The sequence below is a fragment of the Leuresthes tenuis genome, unplaced genomic scaffold, assembly GCF_036924035.1.
Source record: "Leuresthes tenuis unplaced genomic scaffold, fLeuTen1.0.hap1 SCAF_9, whole genome shotgun sequence".
NCBI lineage: Eukaryota > Metazoa > Chordata > Actinopteri > Atheriniformes > Atherinopsidae > Leuresthes > Leuresthes tenuis.
Genome location: NW_027325363.1, coordinates 1,509,618 through 1,531,678, shown reverse-complemented (window position 1 = coordinate 1,531,678; position 22,061 = coordinate 1,509,618). Strand labels below are relative to the sequence as shown.

General features: G+C 44.1%; 1 protein-coding gene and 6 non-coding genes across 7 annotated transcripts in view; all 7 read right to left on the bottom strand.

The window, feature by feature from the left end:
* plekhg2 (pleckstrin homology domain containing, family G (with RhoGef domain) member 2) overlaps positions 1-11,875 on the bottom strand; it is a 140,435-nt gene extending 128,560 nt beyond the window's left edge. Inside the window, exon 1 of the mRNA XM_072392580.1 lies at positions 11,495-11,875. The gene's annotated coding sequence lies outside the window, so the exon portion shown is untranslated. The remainder of the gene's footprint in view (positions 1-11,494) is intronic.
* Positions 5,730-5,817, bottom strand: trnar-ucu (transfer RNA arginine (anticodon UCU)). Its single transcript is given in 2 exon segments — positions 5,730-5,765; positions 5,781-5,817. It is a non-coding gene; the product is annotated as a tRNA-Arg (tRNA).
* On the bottom strand, positions 6,472-6,559 carry trnar-ucu (transfer RNA arginine (anticodon UCU)). The gene is given in 2 exon segments: positions 6,472-6,507; positions 6,523-6,559. It is a non-coding gene; the product is annotated as a tRNA-Arg (tRNA).
* On the bottom strand, positions 6,827-6,914 carry trnar-ucu (transfer RNA arginine (anticodon UCU)). The gene is given in 2 exon segments: positions 6,827-6,862; positions 6,878-6,914. It is a non-coding gene; the product is annotated as a tRNA-Arg (tRNA).
* On the bottom strand, positions 8,235-8,322 carry trnar-ucu (transfer RNA arginine (anticodon UCU)). Its single transcript is given in 2 exon segments — positions 8,235-8,270; positions 8,286-8,322. It is a non-coding gene; the product is annotated as a tRNA-Arg (tRNA).
* On the bottom strand, positions 8,601-8,688 carry trnar-ucu (transfer RNA arginine (anticodon UCU)). The gene is given in 2 exon segments: positions 8,601-8,636; positions 8,652-8,688. It is a non-coding gene; the product is annotated as a tRNA-Arg (tRNA).
* Positions 9,295-9,382, bottom strand: trnar-ucu (transfer RNA arginine (anticodon UCU)). The gene is given in 2 exon segments: positions 9,295-9,330; positions 9,346-9,382. It is a non-coding gene; the product is annotated as a tRNA-Arg (tRNA).
* Positions 11,876-22,061: the final 10,186 nt, after the last annotated feature.

The following is a 22,061-nucleotide window of genomic DNA, read 5'->3' as shown; positions in this document are numbered from 1 at the left end:
GAAGCAGAGAAAGGCTCAGAATCTCAGAGGCTCCTAGTCTGTTGCTCAGGGCTTCAAAGTGGCCTTAATATTTCATATTAAACCTAAACATGCACTTTCACACGCTTCCTCTTTCTGTCTCAGAGCAGTGCATGTAAATTGTCAAAATGGCTGCCATGTGGCACAAAGAACTACAAGTTGGCCTCATTAATGTCTACTTCCCTGCAGCCTTATTAATAACAACACCTGCTGATGATCAAGGGACAAAATGGTTTAAACTTCCTCCTTTTCCTCCATCTTGATCCTGCTCGGCCTCTTTCCTCTTCTTATTCCAGGCATTAAGGCTTTGGAAAGCTCGGTTATAATAACAGTTACCAGCAGAAGTCCTTCTGGCAGTAAAACATCCAAACCAGCACAGAAATCTGCATTTTTACAGAAAAAAGCTGAAGAAGAAGCAGAGAAAGACTCAGAGGCTCCTCATCTGTTGCTCAGGGCAATGAGCTGAAAGTGAGGCTTCAAAGTGGCCTTCATATTTCATATTAAACCTAAACATGCACTTTCACACGCTTCCTCTTTCTGTCTCAGAGCAGTGCATGTAAATTGTCAAAATGGCTGCCATGTGGCACAAAGAACTACAAGTTGGCCTCATTAATGTCTACTTCCCTGCAGCCTTATTAATAACAACACCTGCTGATGATCAAGGGACAAAATGGTTTGAACTTCCTCCTCTTCCTCCATTTTGATCCTGCTCGGCCTCTTTCCTCTTCTTATTCCAGGCATTAAGGCTTTGGAAAGCTCGGTTATAATATAATATGTATATATAATATATAATATAGTTATAACAGCTACCAGCAGAAGTCCTTCCAGCAGTAAAACATCCAAACCAGCACAGAAATCTGCGTTTTTACAGAAAAAAGCTGAAGAAGAAGCAGAGAAAGACTCAGAGGCTCCTCATCTGTTGCTCAGGGCAATGAGCTGATAGTGAGGCTTCAAAGGGGCCTTCATATTTCATATTAAACCTAAACATGCACTTTCACACGCTTCCTCTTTCTGTCTCAGAGCAGTGCATGTAAATTGTCAAAATGGCTGCCATGTGGCACAAAGAACTACAAGTTGGCCTCATTAATGTCTACTTCCCTGCAGCCTTATTCATAACAACACCTGCTGATGATCAAGGGACAAAATGGTTTGAACTTCCTCCTTTTCCTCCATCTTGATCCTGCTCGGCCTCTTTCCTCTTCTTATTCCAGGCATTAAGGCTTTGGAAAGCTCGGTTATAATAACAGTTACCAGCAGAAGTCCTTCTGGCAGTAAAACATCCAAACTAGAACAGAAATCTGCGTTTTTACAGAAAAAAGCTGAAGAAGAAGCAGAGAAAGACTCAGAATCTCAGAGGCTCCTTGTCTGTTGCTCAGGGCTTCAAAGTGGCCTTAATATTTCATATTAAACCTAAACATGAAATGATTCACATGCTTCCTCTTTCTGTCTCAGAGCAGTGCATGTAAATTGTCAAAATGGCTGCCATGTGGCACAAAGAACTACAAGTTGGCCTCATTAATGTCTACTTCCCTGCAGCCTTATTAATAACAAAACCTGCTGATGATCAAGGGACAAAATGGTTTGAACTTCCTCCTCTTCCTCCATTTTGATCCTGCTCGGCCTCTTTCCTCTTCTTATTCCAGGCATTAAGGCTTTGGAAAGCTCGGTTATAATAACAGCTACCAGCAGAAGTCCTTCCAGCAGTAAAACATCCAAACCAGCACAGCGTTTTTACAGAAAAAAGCTGAAGAAGAAGCAGAGAAAGACTCAGAGGCTCCTCATCTGTTGCTCAGGGCAATGAGCTGAAAGTGAGGCTTCAAAGTGGCCTTAATATTTCATATTAAACCTAAACATGCACTTTCACAGCTTCCTCTTTCTGTCTCAGAGCACAAACACATTCCCTCCATCCCAGTATGTAGGCCAGGGCGCCGTGTGCGGTCTCACCGAGTTTCTCTCCACAGAAGCAGGCGAGGACTTCTGCCTCAGACACACAATGGAAGCACACCGCCGTCCTGCTGTTCCTTTTGTGCTCCTCAAAAACAGCCTCAGAGGCTGACAGTTGGTGGCGTTCACGTCTGACCACAGCTGAGGAGGCGACTCGCAGCTGCTGTTCACGTTAAGCTGCATCCAGACACTTTCCCTTTCAACACGGACTCCCAGCTAACTGCAGGCTCTGTGCACAGTGGATTTAAACAGGAAACAGTCAGAGGTTGTGGGTTTGACTCCCACCAGAGTGGACCTTTAATAATGAAGCGTGATGGAAGGCCAGAAGGCTTTTAGGTGGGTGCCTTGACCGAAGCCTCTCCTCATATCTGCCGTGTTAATCTGCTGATAATAAAGTCTAAAAGTCGATCAGATATCTGTGCTTTTTTGTTCCTGTTTCATTCCAAACAGAAGAAGAAGGTTTTAAAGGTGACTTTGCTGTTCTCCTCCCCGTGTTTTTTTTAATCTAAATGAGGTTCTTTAGTTTGACTTGTTGGTCCGATCTGTTTGAAATGATCAGATTCACTTCCCAGTTGAACTCAGATGAGATGGATACCTTCTGCACGGCGCTGGGATTGCAACAGATACGAGGTTATGCAACACAAGAAGAGTGATTTAAAAACACAGCGGGGAAACTGATCCAAAAGGAAACATAAAGTCTGAGGGAAACTGTCTGACCTTTGACCTCGCAGCTAAATCTGGACGACTCCTCTGCTTCATCTATTTCAGCCTCAGTTTATTCCAGTTGTGCTGAGACTGAGAGGTGGAAACAGGATGAAAACACCTTTTACAAACCCTGAACTCAGTGACTGGAGGAGGATTACTGAGATAATCTGCTTACAATCAGAGTTTGATTCAGAGCTTCTCTGCGTCCACACAGTCATCAGGTGATCCTAAGAGCTGGAATCAGGGCAGCTGGACTTCTTCTTGGATCTTGAAGATGTTTCATCCAAAAGGCTGAGAACGGCGTCCACTTCTCTGGGCTCGGAGGCGTCTGGGATGGACCGTCACACGGTGGAAACGTGTGCTGTGGTCAGACCCATCAGTATTCCACATCTTTGCTGGAAGAAATGGAGCAAAGAGCAAAAGCAGCATCCAGCCTGCTGTCAGCAACCAGTCCCTGCAGCCAGGCTCTGTGATGGTATGGGGTTGGATCAGGGGGCAAAGCTCATTTCCACTTCTGTGACGGCAGCATTAATGCAGAAAAGTTCCCTGAGATTTTACAGCAACATATGCTGCCTTCAAGGCCACATCTTTTCCTGGGACGTCCCAGCATTGTTCAAGCAGACCATGGAAAACCACATTCTGCCACATTCCAAAGGCCTGGCTGAGGAAGAAGAGGTACGGGTGCTGGACTGGCTGCCTGCAGTCCTGACCTGTCCCCAGCAGAGAAACAACCACCCCCCCGCACTGCTGCACACCTTAAGACCTGTTTAAGGAGGAATGGGACAAAATAACAGCTGGAACTCTGCATCACCTGGTTTCCTCAGAGTCAGAGCGGCTTTAAGTGTTGGCAGAAGGAAACAAAGTGGGAAAAGGTTCACTGACTTTATGGGATGCTGCAGGTCTGAGGTGTAGAAATGATGTTTGTTAACAGATTAAATGAAGCTGAACAGGAAATCTGTTGAGTTCAGACTGTCTGACAGGAAGTAAAAGTAAGAGAAAACATCAAAATAACTGCTTTTGCAGAAAACTATCCCAAGTTTTTCCAATTTGTGGCTGTAAAAGTTATTCTAAGCCTTTTAAGAAGGTTATAACATGTAAAACTGATCAGTTTAGTCTGTTTATGGGGTTGACAGAATGAGAAAAGGCTGAAAATCAACACATACAACCACCCCCCCGCACTGCTGCACACCTTAGGACCTGTTTAAGGAAGAATGGGACAAAATAACAGCTGGAACTCTGCATCACCTGGTTTCCTCAGAGTCAGAACGGCTTTAAGTGTTGGCAGAAGGAAACAAAGTGGGAAAAGATTCACTGTTTTCTGATCTTTTATGGGATGTTGCAGGTCTGAGGTGTAAAAATGATGTTTGTTAACAGATGAAATGAAGCTGAACAGGAAATCTGTTGAGTTCAGACTGTCTGACAGGAAGTAAAAGTAAGAGAAAACATCAAAATAACTGTTTTCTTCATCTGTTTTTGCAGAAAACTATCCCAAGTTTTTCCAATTTGTGGCTGTAAAAGTTATTCTAAGCCTTTTAGGAATGTTATAACATGTAAAACTGATCAGTTTAGTCTGTTTATGGGGTTGACAGAATGAGTAAAGGCTGAAAATCAACACATACAACCACCCCCCCGCACTGCTGCACACCTTAAGACCTGTTTAAGGAAGAATGGGACAAAATAACAGCTGGAACTCTGCATCACCTGGTTTCCTCAGAGTCAGAACGGCTTTAAGTGTTGGCAGAAGGAAAGGTTAAGTAAGTAAATGAAGATTGTTTTTGCCCTGAAAACAAAATACAGAAAAAAATGTAACGAAATAATCAAAAATTGTTCTACAGTTCACAGAAACGTCTCAGTTCCATTAAACTGGAGCAAAGAACAACAAAAAAAAGTAAAAATAGAGCGTCTACAATCCTTTATTCTTCTGTGTTCTTTTTATTTCTGCTCCATTGTCCTGTGTTGAATTGTGGGAAGCTGTGTCGTCTCAGTGGACAGTTGCAGCATCAAAATGAGACTCCGTGAATGTGTCATCAGGCTGTAAAACTGTGGAAATTCCCTCGATGCATCCACTCACCTTTTGAGTGACTAATAACATGCAGATAAGGAGTGACTGTGTTATTAGAGGTAAAAGACAGACTGACAGAGGCTGGAAATAGTGATTCATGGTGGCAGACACCTGGTTTCAGCTCATTCTTTAGTCAAAAACATGACTTATTTAGCTAAAAATGTGGATATTTTCAGCTTCTTCAATGCACGCAGGTTCCAGCTCACTGCTTGAATCCTCTCCTCTGTTTGCAGATGGTTGTAAAACATAAAAGACTTTTTTTGGTACCGCACCAAGGCCAAAAACAAGCATGTGTCTGTATGTGGAAGCCAGCTGCTGATGTCACTCCTGATGGTGGCGAGGCGAGACGATTCGTCTGCTCGATCGGCTCAGCTGTTCCTTCAGTGATGTCCACACAGAAACCGGTCTTACATGAGCCACCAGAGCTACACTGTGTGGGACTCTGCTTCTAAAAGCTTTGGTGTTGAAGCTATCAAACCAGCCTGAATTATACCTTCAACCCCGTCAGGATCTAAATGTTTCCTCACAGGAGGAAAGTCGATCTCTTGGTTCTTTTCCCACACACGTCTGAATAAAAGGCTTGGAGAAGTTGGGAGAAACTCTGATGAGGAGTAAAACTAACAGCTACTGAGAAGGTGGACGCCATTCAAGCTAATGCTAAGCTGCAGCTTTTTACAATGCATCAGCTCAACATGTCCTAAACTCCACAGAAAACCTTCGAAGGTTGTGGGTTCAGGTCCCGCCAGAGTTTTTTTAAATGTTGTAAAACACCCAAGCAGGAGGGATTGAACCCACAAACTTTAAATCACTTCTCCTCAAATCAACTAGAAACAAAGGTCCTATTGACACCACCAATGACAAATTTCGGCATGGTTGTGGGGCTCAAACCCATAACCAACCACTGTTTGAGTCTTTTACTGAATCCAAAGCACTTAGCATCGTTCACATTTGCAGATGTGAGCATGACAACAACATTTGTGCAACTAAAGCTCTAAACAGTCGACTCTGGTGGGACTCGAACCCACAACCTTTGAATAGCTACATTCTTTCTTAGAAGTCCAACGCGCTGTCCATTGCGCCACAGAGTCTTCGCACAGCAAAAAACTATGTTTTTTGAAGAGCTGTCGCTGGAGGGATTGAACCCACAAACTAATGCTAAGCTGCAGCTTTTTACAATGCATCAGCTCAACATGTCCTAAACTCCACAGAAAACCTTCGAAGGTTGTGGGTTCAGGTCCCGCCAGAGTCTTTTAAATGTTGTAAAACGCCCAAGCAGGAGGGATTGAACCCACAAACTTTAAATCACTTCTCCTCAGATCAACCAGAAACAAAGCTCCTGTTCACGCAACCAATGAGCAATTTCCCATGTTTGCTAACTTTTGATTTTGTGGGGCTCAAACCCATAACCAACCACTGTTTGAGTATTTTACTGAATCCAGAGCACTGACCATCGTTCACATTTGCAGATGTGAGCATGACAACAACATTTGTGCAACTAAAGCTCTACACAGTCGATTCTGGTGGGACTCGAACCCACAACCTTTAAATCACTTCTCCTCAAATCAACTAGAAACAAAGGTCCTATTGACACCACCAATGACAAATTTCGGCATGGTTGTGGGGCTCAAACCCATAACCAACCACTGTTTGAGTCATTTAATAAATTCAGAGCACTTACCATTGTTCACATTTGCAGATGTGAGCATGACAACAACATTTGTGCAACTAAAGCTCTAAATAGTCGACTCTGGTGGGACTCGAACCCACAACCTTTGAATAGCTACATTCTTTCTTAGAAGTCCAACGCGCTGTCCATTGCGCCACAGAGCCTTCGCACAGCAAAAAACTATGTTTTTTGAAGAGCTGACGCTGGAGGGATTGAACCCACAAACTTTGAATCACTTCTCCTCAAATCAAGCTCCTGTTCACGCAAACAATGAGCAATTTCCCATGTTTGCTAACTTTTGATTTTGTGGGGCTCAAACCCACAACCAACCACTGTTTGAGTCTTTTACTGAATCCAGAGCACTTAGCATCGTTCACATTTGCAGATGTGAGCATGACAACAACATTTGTGCAACTAAAGCTCTAAATAATCGACTCTGGTGGGACTCGAACCCACAACCTTTGAATACCTACAATCTTTCTTAGAAGTCCAACGCGCTGTCCATTGCGCCACAGAGCCTGAAAATCTCATACGAATTCGTGTTGTTATGATCAAGTCTGCAGGGAAGTACACATCCATGAGGCCAAGTTGTAGTTCTTTGTGCCGCATGGCAGCCATTTTGACCATTTACATGCACTCCCCCAACCACTGGAGGTCCCACTCTTGTGTGTGAAACTTTCGTTGTGTTAATAAAGCTTTCCTGCATCCAGATGCATGTACTGAACACATGTATTTACTGCCTGTATTTGTGCACTTATTTAAATGTGCGCTCTGAGGTCAGAAACACTGTGGTATACATCTGTCGCCTGAGCCACACAAACACACACCCAGCTATGCGTCACAGCAGAGCCTGTGTCTAACCTCAGAGGATGCTAAATTGTCAGAATAATTATCATAACCGGCAAACATTGGTAACCCAGGAAACTCTCCTCCCACATCCCATAATTACCCTGCATGGGCTCAATACTGACACTGCTTCCAAATAGTTGAGATGGTTGGGGTGCGTTTGATTTCTGTTGCCTGTGGAATCAATGGCTCCTTGTTTCTTGATGCTGTTACATGTGACCCAGCTGAAGTTACTGAGCATGTACATGTTTGGATAATCTGTGCTGCCTGCTTCTGACTTGATATGAAAAGTCTGAATCCTACACTTCCCACTTAATAGCTGCTTGTCTGCAACTTTGAATCACTTCTTTATCTTCCCTTGAGGTACAACACAAAGAGCCACATGTTGTGAGCTTTTGCAGCATTTCCATCACAGAGAAGAAAGCTTTGCATGAGGGCATATCTTTGTAATGGGCCTTTCTCTAAATATCAACTCTGGTGGGCCTCAAACCCACAAGAAATTTGCTGTCCACTATGTCACACTGAGCCACGTCTTTGGTTATGTTTGGTTTCTCAAAGACAGGCTCTGAACTGAAAGGAATAAACTTTGCTGAATGTGAGCAAAGTTGACTTCACACCAGAAGCCTAAGAGCTGACTCTGGTGGGATTTGGTGTTTCAGTTCAGTGAAACCTGCTAAATCGAGAGCACGAATCATTGTTCACATTTGCAGATGCGAGCATGATAACAACTTCACACATTTGTGCAACTAAAGCTCTACACAGTCGATTCTGGTGGGACTCAAACCCACAACCTTTAAATCACTTCTCCTCAAATCAACTAGAAACAAAGGTCCTATTGACACCACCAATGACAAATTTCGGCATGGTTGTGGGGCTCAAACCCACAACCAACCACTGTTTGAGTCATTTAATAAATCCAGAGCACTGACCATTGTTGACATTTGCAGATTTGAGTATGACAACAACATTTGTGCAACTAAAGCTCTAAAGAGTCGACTCTGGTGGGACTCGAACCCACAACCTTTGAATAGCTACATTCTTTCTTAGAAGTCCAACGCGCTGTCCATTGCGCCACAGAGCCTTATCACAGCAGAAAACTATGTTTTTTGAAGAGCTGACGCTGGAGGGATTGAACCCACAAACTTTAAATCACTTCTCCTCAAATCAACCAGAAACAAAGCTCCTGCTCACGCAACCAATGAGCAATTTCCCATGTTTGCTAACTTTTGATTTTGTGGGTCTCAAACCCATAACCAACCACTGTTTGAGTATTTTACTGAATCCAAAGCACTTAGCATCGTTCACATTTTCAGATGTGAGCATGACAACAACATTTGTGCAACTAAAGCTCTAAATAATCGACTCTGGTGGGACTCGAACCCACAACCTTTGAATAGCTACATTCTTTCTTAGAAGTCCAACGCGCTGTCCATTGCGCCACAGAGCCTGAAAATCTCATACGAATTCATCAGAAATCATTGAAAATATTGGTACAGCTTGATATCGTCTGCACAGATGTGACATGAGAAGACATGAAAAACTGATGACCAGGCCCAAGGAGCTGGTGTATTTAGCAAAGAGAAAGGGGTCCCAGTACCAGGCCCTGGGGCATCCCACATCAGGAAGTTCAGTGAAACCAACTAAATCCAGAGCACGAACCATTGTTCACATGTGACAACAACTTCACACATTTGTGCAACTAAAGCTCTACACAGTCGATTCTGGTGGGACTCAAACCCACAACCTTGAATGACTATGTTCTTTCTTAGAAGTCCAACACGCCACCCATTGCGCCACAGAACCCGACCACAGTGGAAAACTATGGTTTTTGAGGAGCTGACGCTGGAGGGATTGAACCCACAAACTTTAAATCACTTCTCCTCAAATCAACTAGAAACAAAGGTCCTATTGACACGACCAATGACAAATTGGGGCTCAAACCCATAACCAACAACTGTTTGAGTCATTTAATAAATCCAGAGCACTTACCATTGTTCACATTTGCAGATGTGAGCATGACAACAACATTTGTGCAACTAAAGCTCTAAACGGTTGACTCTGGTGGGACTCGAACCCACAACCTTTGAATACCTACAATCTTTCTTAGAAGTCCAACGCGCTGTCCATTGCGCCACAGAGCCTGAAAATCTCATATGAATTCATCAGAAATCATTGAAAATATTGGTACAGCTTGATATCGTCTGCACAGATGTGACATGAGAAGACATGAAAAACTGATGACCAGGCCCAAGGAGCTGGTGTATTTAGCAAAGAGAAAGGGGTCCCAGTACCAGGCCCTGGGGCATCTCACAATCAGGAAGATTCACTCATCAACGAGGTTCAAGTTGTCGATTAGTTAAAAGTAGTTAGTTATAAAGTTTATGAACATAAATAAATGTTTGCATGAACAGAGTTCATCCAAACTGGAATTCTACAGTTTCATTTGAACTTAAAAGCAACAACATCCAACTTCAAATTAAACAAAGAGCTTTTACATATTCAAGAAGAAGTCCAAAGAGTTGTCCATTAGGCCACAGAGCCTCAAACTAAGGGATGAACAGGATACTTTCTGTGGAGATCTCACCTCAGAGGTTATGGTTCTTGCTTTTTGATGTGTGACTAACAATGATGACAGAGATCTTATCTTGTTTGAACTCATTGTAAAGGATGCTTCTTTCCTCCAACTTCTCTATATTTCCATCCCTGGTCCCTCATTGTTCTCCTTTTTGTCCAGTCCTCAGCTTTCTTTTTTATTTAAAGCTACAAAACCTGCCTTACTTTGGTCAACATGACTCTGCTTTAACCTGGAAGGTGTTGGTCACTTCCTGTGAAATGAGGAATGCAGTGAATGCAACAAAAAGAAACCTGGAGATGCTCAAGACTCTGAAATTCACTTCATTTTGATGAAAAATGTAAAAAAGAAGCTGTTTTGTAACGACTACATTTCCCAGAAGTCACCGGGTGATGTATGAACACAGTCCAGATCAATATATCATTAAATTAGATCCCAAAGGAGGCGGAGACTAAAGAAATCTGACAGAATTAACTCATTATAATCATTCATAAACTAAAGATGTTTCTGTTTCTGACATTTTCTATAAAGAGTCTTTCTACTGAGGCCTTAACAGACCTCATAAGCCACAGAAATGACGACACGCGGTGGTGTGAGTGTTGATATCGGTGCCTCAGCTGTAATCTGCCTGCCGGCACATTAGAGTTTTTCTCAGCTGCTAATCGATGCAGCGTTTCAGAATAAGCTCCACAGCCTTCAGTCTTCTTCCTGCCTCACAACAGGCAGTTCTTCATTGATCCGGCACCAGAGATTTAAAGATCTCAGACTCAGTGTTGGGAGTTCTGTGATCCGTCCGAGGCGCTCAGCTCAGAGACAGAAAGCAGGCGAACGAGAGGAAACGTATTTTCTGTGGAAAACACGCAGCTTTTTTTCTGAGTCTCTTTGTCTCCCACCATCTTGCTGACATTTTTTGATGTGAGTGTGAAGTTTGTTGTGAGAAGAAGTGTGTGAAAGATGAGAAAGAGAGAGAGAACAGATCAGCTTCATGGTGTCTCTGATTCCTCCTTTATGTTTACATCAGTTTCGTGTGATTTGGACACATTTAGATGTGAAAAACAAAAAAAAAGAGGAAAGAAAACGTCATGTGACCCAACTTTTTGGGAAGAAAATTACTGACTAATCTGTCAATCCAGGTAACTCCAGAGGAGTAAGTAAAGGTCAAAATAGCGCCCCCTGCAGGCCGCGATGCGTGTTTTACTGGAGAGCTGCTGATGCAGCCTGGTGGCAGAGCTCGTGGGGTCACTGAAGGGTTCAACCTCTGGGGCGCAGGAAAGGGTTCAGTTACAACGAGGGGCTTAAATGTGAGCATTTCTTTTGTTTCATCAGATGACGTCACCCGCAGAGTGACCGGAAGCTGCGTCATCAATCAGCTAATAACCGATAATCGGTTAATAAGGAGCAGCAGCTGAGCCGTGATGATCGTTACAGTGACACAGTTATTAGGAGAGAGGCTGTTGGTCTATATAGCTGCAGCTTTAGGGCACGCGCGCGTGTAAAAGTGTGAGTTCGAGATTAAAGAAGCTCGTTGATGATCAGCATCGACACGAAAGTTTTTTCAACTTTCACCATAAGCGCTGCTTCTTTTGTCTTTTTTTGTGTTTTTTAGATGTATTTTTCTGTATTAAACTAAAAACTCACAGAAACAGACGTGCACGTAAGAGTGTGAGGGATGTGCGCGTACCTCGGTGCCGGAGGGGAGAGGAGACATGAACGTCCAGCAGCCGGCTTCTATCCGTCTTTCTCCAGCGGCCGGTCCGGACGCATTTAAGTAAAAAGAACTCCGGGCTCTCAGCTGCTGCTCTTCCTCACTCTTCCTCACGCTTAAACCGTATTTCCACCAGATGAAAACACACAGTCAGTCCTCCGGTTCGTCCACTGGCCAACTTTTACGCACAAACGGCAGAAAAGTCTCCATCCACATGTGTCCGGCTCCACATGTGTCCGCCGCGTTCAGAATCAGAGTTTAAAGAAGAAGCGGAGCAGAAAATTCACATTCGGGGCGTTTAGGAAGTCCGTGTCCCGGTGAAAGATCTGCTTCTGGGGCTTTTGGAGATGAGCTCCGGGCGGCGGAGAGTCGGCGCGACCCCGTTCACTGCAGCAGGGGAGGAGAGGAGGAGGAGGAGGAGGAGGAGGAGGAGGAGGAGGAGGAGGAGGAAGGAGGTCCGAAAGTCATCAGAGGGAAAGAAAGAAAACTTCTGACAAACGTCAGGCTGTTTGAAAACAGTTTCACCCTGAAATCCCTTTTTAGTTCCACAAGTTTCAACCAAAGAAGCAGATTCTGAGCAGAATTCAGCTTTTATTCACACATCAAGTCTCTGACAGACTCTGTCCGTGAAAATATGATCAAGCACAGGGGAAACTGATGCATGGCAATTAGCTCCGAACATGCAAATGATCAGAGAAAAAAGAGAGAAAAAAGAGAGAAAAAACAACTAAAGTCTCAAAAACAAGCAAAATGAGACCAAATTTGACCAAAGATTCATCAACTGATCACAAAGAGACTCAAAAGAACCAAAATCCGTGGATTAATGGATGGAGGGAAGGAAGGAAGGAGGGATAGATGGAGGGAAGGAACGATGGAGGGATGGAAGGATGGATAGAGGGAAGGAAGGATGGATGGATAGATGGAGGGATGGATGGATGGATAGATGGAGGGAAGGAAGGATGGATGGAAGGAGGGAAGGATGGATGGAAGGATGGATAGATGATGGAAGGATGGATGGATGGATAGAGGGAAGGATGGATGGATGGATGGACGGAAGGATGGATGGATGGATAGAGGGAAGGAAGGATGGAGGGAAGGATGGATGGATGGAGGGAAGGAAGGATGGATGGAGGGAAGGAAGGATAGATGATGGATAGATGGATGGATGGATAGAGGGAAGGAAGGATGGATGATGGATAGATGGATGGATGGATATATAGAAGGAAGGATAGAGGGAAGGAAGGATGGATGGATAGAGGGAAGGATGGATGGAGAAAAAAGGGAATTGTGTAAATTTATCATTTCTAATTCCAATAAAAGGTGAATGAAACTCTTTTATTGTGTTTTTCCCGTTTGTTTGAAATGGGGCCAGAGAGGAGCCGGAGTTCCTGCTCAGGCTGCTGCTGGGAGTCTAAACTCTGTCCTTTTGTTTCAGGACGACCTCCTGACCTCTGCTGATGAGGCCAGACTCACTCAAACAGAGGCTGGAGGGGAACTGCTGGGAGGAAATGTCCAGAATAACCCTGAGGGCCCGGAGCTGTGTTTACCCCCGAGTGTTTTACTGTTCACACCTTCTTACATCTGTCTCTGTTTGCCCAGTTTAAAGCTCTGACTCGTCCACATGGGTGAACTGGCTGCTCAGACAGGCTGAAGAATGTCCTTTTTCTTTGTTGCTGCCACCTGATCACATGTGAGAGGACAGTTTTTGTCAGTTTTTGTCTGATTTTGTGTCTTTGTGGTCAGTTTTCGTCTGATTTCGTGTCTCTGTTGTCAGTTTTCGTCTGATTTTTAGTCACATTGTCTCTGTGGTCAGTTTTCGTCTAATTTTGTGTCTTTGTGGTCAGTTTTCGTCTGATTTCGTGTCTCTGTGGTCAGTTTTTGTCTGATTTTGTGTCTCCGTGGTCAGTTTTCGTCTAATTTTGTGTCTCTGTGGTCAGTTTTTGTCTGATTTTGTGTCTCTGTGGTCAGTTTTCGTCTGATTTTGTGTCTCTGTGGTCAGTTTTCGTCTGATTTCGTGTCTCTGTGGTCAGTTTTCGTCTGATTTTGAGTCTCTGTGGTCAGTTTTCGTCTGATTTTGAGTCTCTGTGATCAGTTTTCGTCTAATTTTGTGTCTCAGTGGTCAGTTTTTGTCTGATTTTTGGTCACATCGTGTCTCTGTGGTCAGTTTTCGTCTGATTTTTGGTCACATCGTGTCTCTGTGGTCAGGTTTCGTCTGATTTTGTGTCTCTGTGGTCAGTTTTCGTCTGATTTTGAGTCTCTGTGATCAGTTTTCGTCTAATTTTGTGTCTCAGTGGTCAGTTTTTGTCTGATTTTTGGTCACATCGTGTCTCTGTGGTCAGGTTTCGTCTGATTTTGTGTCTCTGTGGTCAGTTTTCGTCTGATTTTGTGTCTCTGTGGTCAGTTTTTGTCTCCATCTCATTTGTAGCCCTGAATGTCCCAACATTTTTGGTTTATTAACAAATCAAATTAAGTTGAGGAGATAAAACATGAAATATCTTAGATATAGAGACACATATTGAAACTTAGTTTCAGACATAGTTTCATGAGACACTTTTGCTTAATTTGAACTGAGAATGTTGGTGTTTCTGAGCTACTAAAATGGTTGTTGAACTTAATAAATGACTTCTGTTTATATTTGTTGATCCGGTAGCTCGAGCGAATGCAACCAAACTTTCCTTCCTGACCACAGATGTTCATGTTCTCAGCCCTCGCCTCACTTTTCTCCCCCACGCCGCATGTTTACTCAGATTTGGCGTCCCAGCAGCTGAGGATCAGACATAAAACCTGCTCTTCAGTTCACACCTGGCCGGTTGCTATGGTGACGACTCTGTTTACAGTGAGTATTTGAGTCATCCAGCAGCCGCTGCGACTCATGATCATAAAACACAAAACCCATAAAACCTGGAAACACACCTCGCAGATCACATGATGCAACAGATTTCAGTTCATCTCCTCACACGTCACAGCTGGGAAAGTTCAGGTGTAACTACAACCATTAAAGGGGGAACTCCGGTGTTTTTAAACCTTATTTCTGGCATGAAATACGTTCATCTGCTCACAGAGAACAGTTTGGTGAAAGTCGGCGTCCTTCTGAAGATATTTAGATAACTGGAGATCCATATAACGGAGTGAACGGGGCTTAGAGGATGCAGCCTCTAAATAAGGCATTATCTGTCTTTATTTCACCAATACTTTAAGAAGAATGAATGAATGAACGTGTGCTATAGCTCTGTTAGCTCATAGCTCTGTTAGCTCAGAGCTCTGTTAGCTCATAGCTGCTGTTAGCTCATAGCTGCTGTTATGTGGCTACTTGCAGCTATAGGAGAGCTAACGGAGGGATTTCTACACAGGCACTCTACTGGGACCACTTCATCCACAGCAAGGCTGCAGTTAGTGTTAGAAAAGTTAAGTTTTATTATTTTTTTTGTTGAGTAAAGATGAGTTTGGGCCTTATTCTGCGTTAGATTCTGGTTCATGTTGAGGTCATTTGTGTTCTTTATGTCCTGTTTGGTTTCTAGCTTTTGTTCAGCTTAAAGTTGTCTTTAGATCCGGTTCGTTTTCATATTTTTATGTTTTACCTGACGAGTCTGTCATAAAACGTCCCTTATTGCCATGTATGCTTACAATAACCTTTTAAGGCACTTCATATAATCCCACGTGTTTCATATCAAACTGAGCAGAATAATCTCTCTCCCACTGAAATGCTAACCAATGCTAACTCTACCTTCATTAATGTTACCGGCCGATGACCCTCAGTACATCTCGATCACGCTTTTTGTCCGTTATTCCTGCCACTTTTCGCTGTCTATCACATGTTCAATCCTCATCTGGTTTTTCCTCCTCAGCTATCGTCCATCTGCCCCCCCCCCGTCGCTGCTCAGCACTCTGCAGCCTCCACGATCCACCAAACCTGTTCTATGTATCAAAAACCTGCCTGATTCAATTCAGTTTTATTTATATGGCGCCGAATCACATTCGATGTCATCTCAAGACACTCCAAAGATTAAATCCAATTCATTAAATTCAAGATTAGTCCAGTTCACATACAGAACCCATTAAAAACAGCTCAGGAAACCAACAGATGAACTGAAACTTCCCTCTGATCCAATCCCCCGTCCTGAGCTGCATGAGGGGAGAAAAAACTCCCTTTTAACAGGAAGAAACCTCCATCAGAACCAGAACCAGGAAGGGTCCATCTGCCTGGACCAGCTGGGGCTGAGAGGACAGGAAAGAGGGGACAACAAGCAGCGTAACACCAGGCCAGAGACACCTGCTGAGAGAGAGAAACACAAGTTAATGACAGCAATGATGTCATCTGTACATGGAGGGAGGAGAGGTGCATCATGGGAGCTCCCCCAGCAGGCTGGGCCTATAGCAGCAGAACTATGGGATGTTTCAGGCTCACCTGAGCCATCCCTAACTATAAGTTTTATCAGAAAGGAAAGTTTCAGCCTGATCTTAAAGGTAGAGAGGGTGTCTGCTTCCTGAAGCCAAACTGGCAGCTGGTTCCACAGAGAGGGGCCTGATAACTGAAGGCTCTGCCTCCCATTCTGCTTTTAGGGGCCTGATAACTGAAGGCTCTGCCTCCCATTCTGCTTTTAGGGGCCTGATAACTGAAGGCTCTGCCTCCCATTCTGCTTTTAGGGGCCTGATAACTGAAGGCTCTGCCTCCCATTCTGCTTTTAGGGGCCTGATAACTGAAGGCTCTGCCTCCCGTTCTGCTTTTAGGGGCCTGATAACTGAAGGCTCTGCCTCCCATTCTGCTTTTAGGGGCCTGATAACTGAAGGCTCTGCCTCCCATTCTGCTTTTAGGGGCCTGATAACTGAAGGCTCTGCCTCCCATTCTGCTTTTAGGGGCCTGATAACTGAAGGCTCTGCCTCCCATTCTGCTTTTAGGGGCCTGATAACTGAAGGCTCTGCCTCCCGTTCTGCTTTTAGGGGCCTGATAACTAAAGGCTCTACCTCCCATTCTGCTTTGAGGGGCCTGATAACTGAAGGCTCTGCCTCCCATTCTGCTTTTAGGGGCCTGATAACTGAAGGCTCTGCCTCCCATTCTGCTTTTAGGGGCCTGATAACTGAAGGCTCTGCCTCCCATTCTGCTTTTAGGGGCCTGATAACTGAAGGCTCTGCCTCCCATTCTGCTTTTAGGGGCCTGATAACTGAAGGCTCTGCCTCCCATTCTGCTTTTAGGCGTCTGGTTACCGTCTGAAAATATGGACACAAGAGCAGGTAGTGAGTCATGAAGTGAGGGGAGAGTCGAAGGCTGCAAGGACGGAGGTTAGGAGATGTTTCCAGGATCAGGGAACGATCCAAGTTAGTTGCAAGGTCCTCACTTGTAGTCCAGAGGGAATCCAGGCTGGAGGGGAGGGGGCCGGCTGTGTAGCAGGCAGGGAGGTGACAAAAGGTGAAAGAGGGGGTCCATCCTGTCGAAACAGGCCCGAGGAAACCAGAACACTAGAGGAGTCTAATGTGAGACTTTGGCAAGAAGTAACTCTCAATGAAAGCCCTGGAGTCAGCCCAAGTACCACCATGAATGTGAGAAAATGTGGAGAAGAATCCTGTGAAGGTGTCCTGATGAGCAGCAGGTGTGATGCAGGAGGAGCCCGGCTCCCAGGAAACCTGCTCTGAGCCATGCCCTGAAAGCTTCATCAGTCCGACGCACCACAGAGCAGCATTCGGGTCTTTATTGGAAGAAAATCAACATTAAATGACGGCTCGTCTCATCGGTTTCTGTTAAACTTTGTGGTGAACTCCCAAAGGTCTGTTTTCCTCTTTTTCAGCCCAATCAAGCTGCAGATGGTGTGGTTTCATGCTGTCTGAACGCCCCGGACGGGCAGCGCCGGCTCGTACCTGCAGCTCCAGTTTGCTCTCAGTTCCTGGTGGAATCTGAGGCAGCTTCTGAGATTTCCTGAGTTCCCCGCATGCAGGATCAGCTGACAGCCTCGCATGAAGTCAGCGGAGCTCCCATTGATATTCCATCTCTAATAAGCGACCACATTTCCACTGCTAATGACACGGCAGCAGCCATGTTGGCTCTGCCTGCCGTCTCATTACAGGATATCTGAGAAAGCAGCGGCGGCGCGGCGGCCCGGCAGAGCCGTGAGCGTCAGTGTGTCTCCGTGTTGGCGGATGACAAACGCATCAGGAGGAAGATCATCGGCTGCAGGAAAACCCACGAGTGCGTGTGAGACAGAAGGTTTTAGAGTGGTGGATATGTGACGGTGCTAAAGCTGCAGGTGGCGTTTAGAAGAAGAAGAAAAAACGGTTTGTTGAACTTTATTCCAATAAAAGAACTCCTTCATCTGAGCTATTTTCTAAAATCTAACTTCAACCTGGAAATTTCAGTCAGTGAAGTCCAACTCCAGCAGCTCTTAATCCATAAAACCTCCATAAAACCACCAGAAAACATCCACAAAACCTCCACAAAACCGCCATAAACCCTCCACAAAACATCCAGAAAACCTCCACAAAACATCCACAAAACCTCCATAAAGCGTCCAGAAAACCTCCACAAAACATCCAGAAAACCTCCACAAAACATCCACAAAACCTCCACAAAACATCCACAAAACCTCCACAAAACATCCACAAAACCTCCATAAACCCTCCACAAAACCTCCATAAAGCGTCCAGAAAACCTCCAGAAAACCTCCAGAAAACATCCAGAAAACCTCCAGAAAACCTCCAGAAAACCTCCAGAAAACATCCAGAAAACATCCACAAAACATCCAGAAAACCTCCAGAAAACCTCCAGAAAACCTCCAGAAAACCTCCAGAAAACATCCAGAAAACCTCCAGAAAACAACCCATAAAATCCTCCAGAAAACAACCCATAAAATCCTCCAGAAAACGCTGAAAACATGGTGGGTGTAAAAAGCACCTGAGAGAGGCGGAGTCTCTCTGATGCGATCTGTGGGGCTTCCTGCTGCTCTGCTTCCTGCCTCCAGCAGCCGGCACCGGGCTGACTGATCCATCCAGGATCAGCATCAGCCACAACACTCAGGGAAGGATTCAGCACCGGTCAGCCTGAGGAACAAAGCAAAGGGAAATGTTCATTCCCAGAGTGATGTCAGAACCCGTTTTCTTTTAGCTTTACACGCCTGAGCCATGTTTCAGAGATGATACTTAAACATGCCAGTGGTCCAGCTCACCTTCAGAGCTGCATCCTCCAACATTATCCCAGCGTTTACTCCCGTCCCAAACTGTCCCATCTGTGGAAGTCTGTCTGTTCTCTCCGGTGTCAGGTGGAAAATGAGCTGAATAAATGTTTTAAAGAAGCTTTAAATGACTCGGAGGGGATATGCTTCGGCTGCTGAATTCTTCTCTTCTGTAGAAGACATTTTTTGCTTTTCATGAGAACTGAAGACATCTGTTCCCCTGTTTATTGCGCTTCAACTGATTAAAATATTAATTCATTTATTAAAATATGAATCTAAAAACTTTTTTCTGGTTAAAACCTTGGGGTGGGAATCGTTAAGAATTTAGCAATTCCGCTTTTATTATCGATATCGCTTATCGATTCGGTTCCTTGTCGATTCTCTTATCGATTCCCGCCCAGTTATATAAAAAACAAATATAGAACAAATGGCTTTAGCTTTAACTTAAAGTATGTGTCACACTTTTGAAAATGATGGGTCAACTCAGCTCCCGTGCAACATTTTTATTTATGCAAAATCACAAACAAGCAGGTTACAGACGCATACTCTGTGAGCTTCATCGTGTTCTGACTACTTCTTCTCCCGTTTAACAGCAGCAGCAACACCTTATATACTATATATAGATACTTCCACAGACTGTGGAAGCCAACACAGGTCCTATTATAACCCAGAACATTACGTTCTCCACATACATCTCTTTCATAAACTGACTGAATCACAAAAATACCTTTTACTGCATGATCAAATCCCATAATGAACTAGTATTATCGTGCTTTTAACAACTTTAACCCTTTTATCAACCACTTCTGAAATGTATTCATCAAACTAAACCCTTTTTAAATAAATTCTTTTTAATATGTCCAATCTTAATTAAATAAACCAAAAGTATTACACTTACATTGATGCTGGTCGAACCCAAAAATATCTGGAGACTGAGTTCATTACCGCGAACTGTAAGTCCGCCATTTTATCTCCACGCTGCAGCAGATCACCTGTGCACGCGCTTACTCCCGCGAACTCACTCCCCAGTTTAATATTAACACACCGTAAAGCACTCATGTTCTATAGCTACTGTTGTCTATCATTTATCTGTTATTTACCACCCAGCTTACCTGGTAAATCACAAACAGCAGGTTACAGAGACTCGCTGTGCTTCATGGTTCTGACTCTTCTTCGGCCGCCGGGGCGTCACCTGCTGCTGCACCTACTCGACTCAGAGCGCCCTCTGCTGGCGAAACGTGTATTACACGTTAAGATATGAACGATAGTTTCTCAAATTGAAAGTGACCTCCAACCTAAAAATAAAATGGGGGGGCTACTGTTTTTATGTATTTTTATCATAGTGCCACCAACATTTTATCTATTTTTAATGTAATTTTCCCTGCCTTCATGAAAGGAGTAGCTACAGGTAAGTGGGAGCCTCTGACCCTGTCTCACCCTCGCAGTCCTCTAAATGTTATCAACTAAATGTCAATATCAGATGGAAATTATTCACCAAGTAGGCTGCTAACATTATTACAATCAACAGGACCTGGAGGTTTTACGTTACTCAACTTTTGAATGCAGGCAAGAGTGACGTCTCTCCTGCTAAAGCTAAAACTGTTCTGCTCAGACTTATGAGAGACGTGCTTGTTTCCTGCCGTTTCCATAGCGACAGTGGCGTGCCAGAGTGAATTAACGTTTTATTTCGACAAATAACCAAAAAACAACAAACAAAATAGTCAAAACGACAAAAAATAAATGAATATGTTCACATAACATGTCTGAAAGGGAGATGGAAGCAGCACAAGCTTATCTAATGCTACCGCTTCTCCTTTCTCAATAATTAAAAATCATCACTGCACGTCATGAATGGACATATTTACAACCAAAGAAAATAAATAGCGTGAATAAATAAGTGAATAAATTATGTGTGAAAACACCTGGTGATGATCAAAGCCCTTCATCCTCCCTGTTATATACATTATATCATCACTTTACAGTGTTAGCCACATTAGCAGGCTAAGTGCACCCATCAGATCTTTACAGTGTTAGCCGCATTAGCAGGCTAAGTGTAACCATCAGATCTTTACAGTGTTAGCCGCATTAGCAGGCTAAGTGTAACCATCAGATCTTTACAGTGTTAGCCGCATTAGCAGGCTAAGTGCACCCATCAGATCTTTACAGTGTTAACCACATTAGCAGGCTAAGTGCACCCATCCTTCCGCTTCAGCATCAACCTGAAAACCATGTCCACACAGACTGGTTAGCTGGTTGAGCTACATTTCAGCGGCTATTTGCTGGCCTTGTCTTCTGTTTGAAAAGGACTCTGCTGCTCACTGAACAACCCGTGGGACATGACAGGATTCAGCAGCATCAGAAGTCATCTTTGGATGTGACGAAGCCCGATGAAGAGGTGAAAAAGAACTGGGATGTTCTCTTAAAGTTGTTGTCGTTGTGAAGGACCTTAAAGCCAGAGAGAGATTTCACCACATGGTTAATAAGCACTGTGAAGGAATGGCGTTCCTGTTCAAACAGCTACCAGCTTCTCCCACCAACAAAAAACCATCAAACATGGAAAGCTGCTGTGTGTGTGGCCTCTAAAAATCTATTTCAATCCAAGCTAATTAGCATAAAGTCAGAAACTTCATAAAGTGTGTCAGAAGAGCCCGTTTGTGTGCTCCTCTTTCATCACAAACCCCCGTAATTCCTCTCCTGATTCTGAATAAAACACAAGTTTATCCCAACAAACGGGACTGTTAGTGTGAACTCTCCCAAAGCTCATAGCCATGATTTAAGTGGTTTAAGATTCAGTGTCCACTGAGCTTTCTGTCAGCAGCTTTCTCACAGTTCGTTTTCCTTCGCCTGAGGTTTGAGTGACTCTTTCACCGCTCGCCTTGATGCACCAACCCTTTAAAATCACAGAGCAGCAATGGATGGAAACTCAAGCTTTGGAAAACCTGCTCCGGTTTGGTTTCTGAGTCGCAGTTGTTGCTCTGCCTGAACAGCTTTCTGCTGAAAGGTGGTGGTTTTATTTGGGTGTGGAGGTGATGAAAAGGTGCATTTTCCCCATCCTGAGCTGCTGTTTCTGCAGATGCTGCCGCTTGTTTGTTCAGCCTCCTGTTTGTTGGAGAAGCTGCAGATTTTATTCATTAAATCAGAATTCAGCTCAGATCATTTTATGGTCTTTAATTAGCAGAGAGGAGGAGAGGCTTTTCTAGCCCTGCTCCTTATTACAGACTGAAGGGGTTTGTGTATGTGTTTGGGTTTGGCCTAATCTCTCTGCATCTCTGCCAATGAGCACTTACAGCTGTGGTATGTGGAGTGTGTGTGTCCTTGTGAGGCCACTTTGAGTTTTAGACCTCAGGACTGAGGACGTTTGGTCGAGTTTTTGCTTCGGGACACAT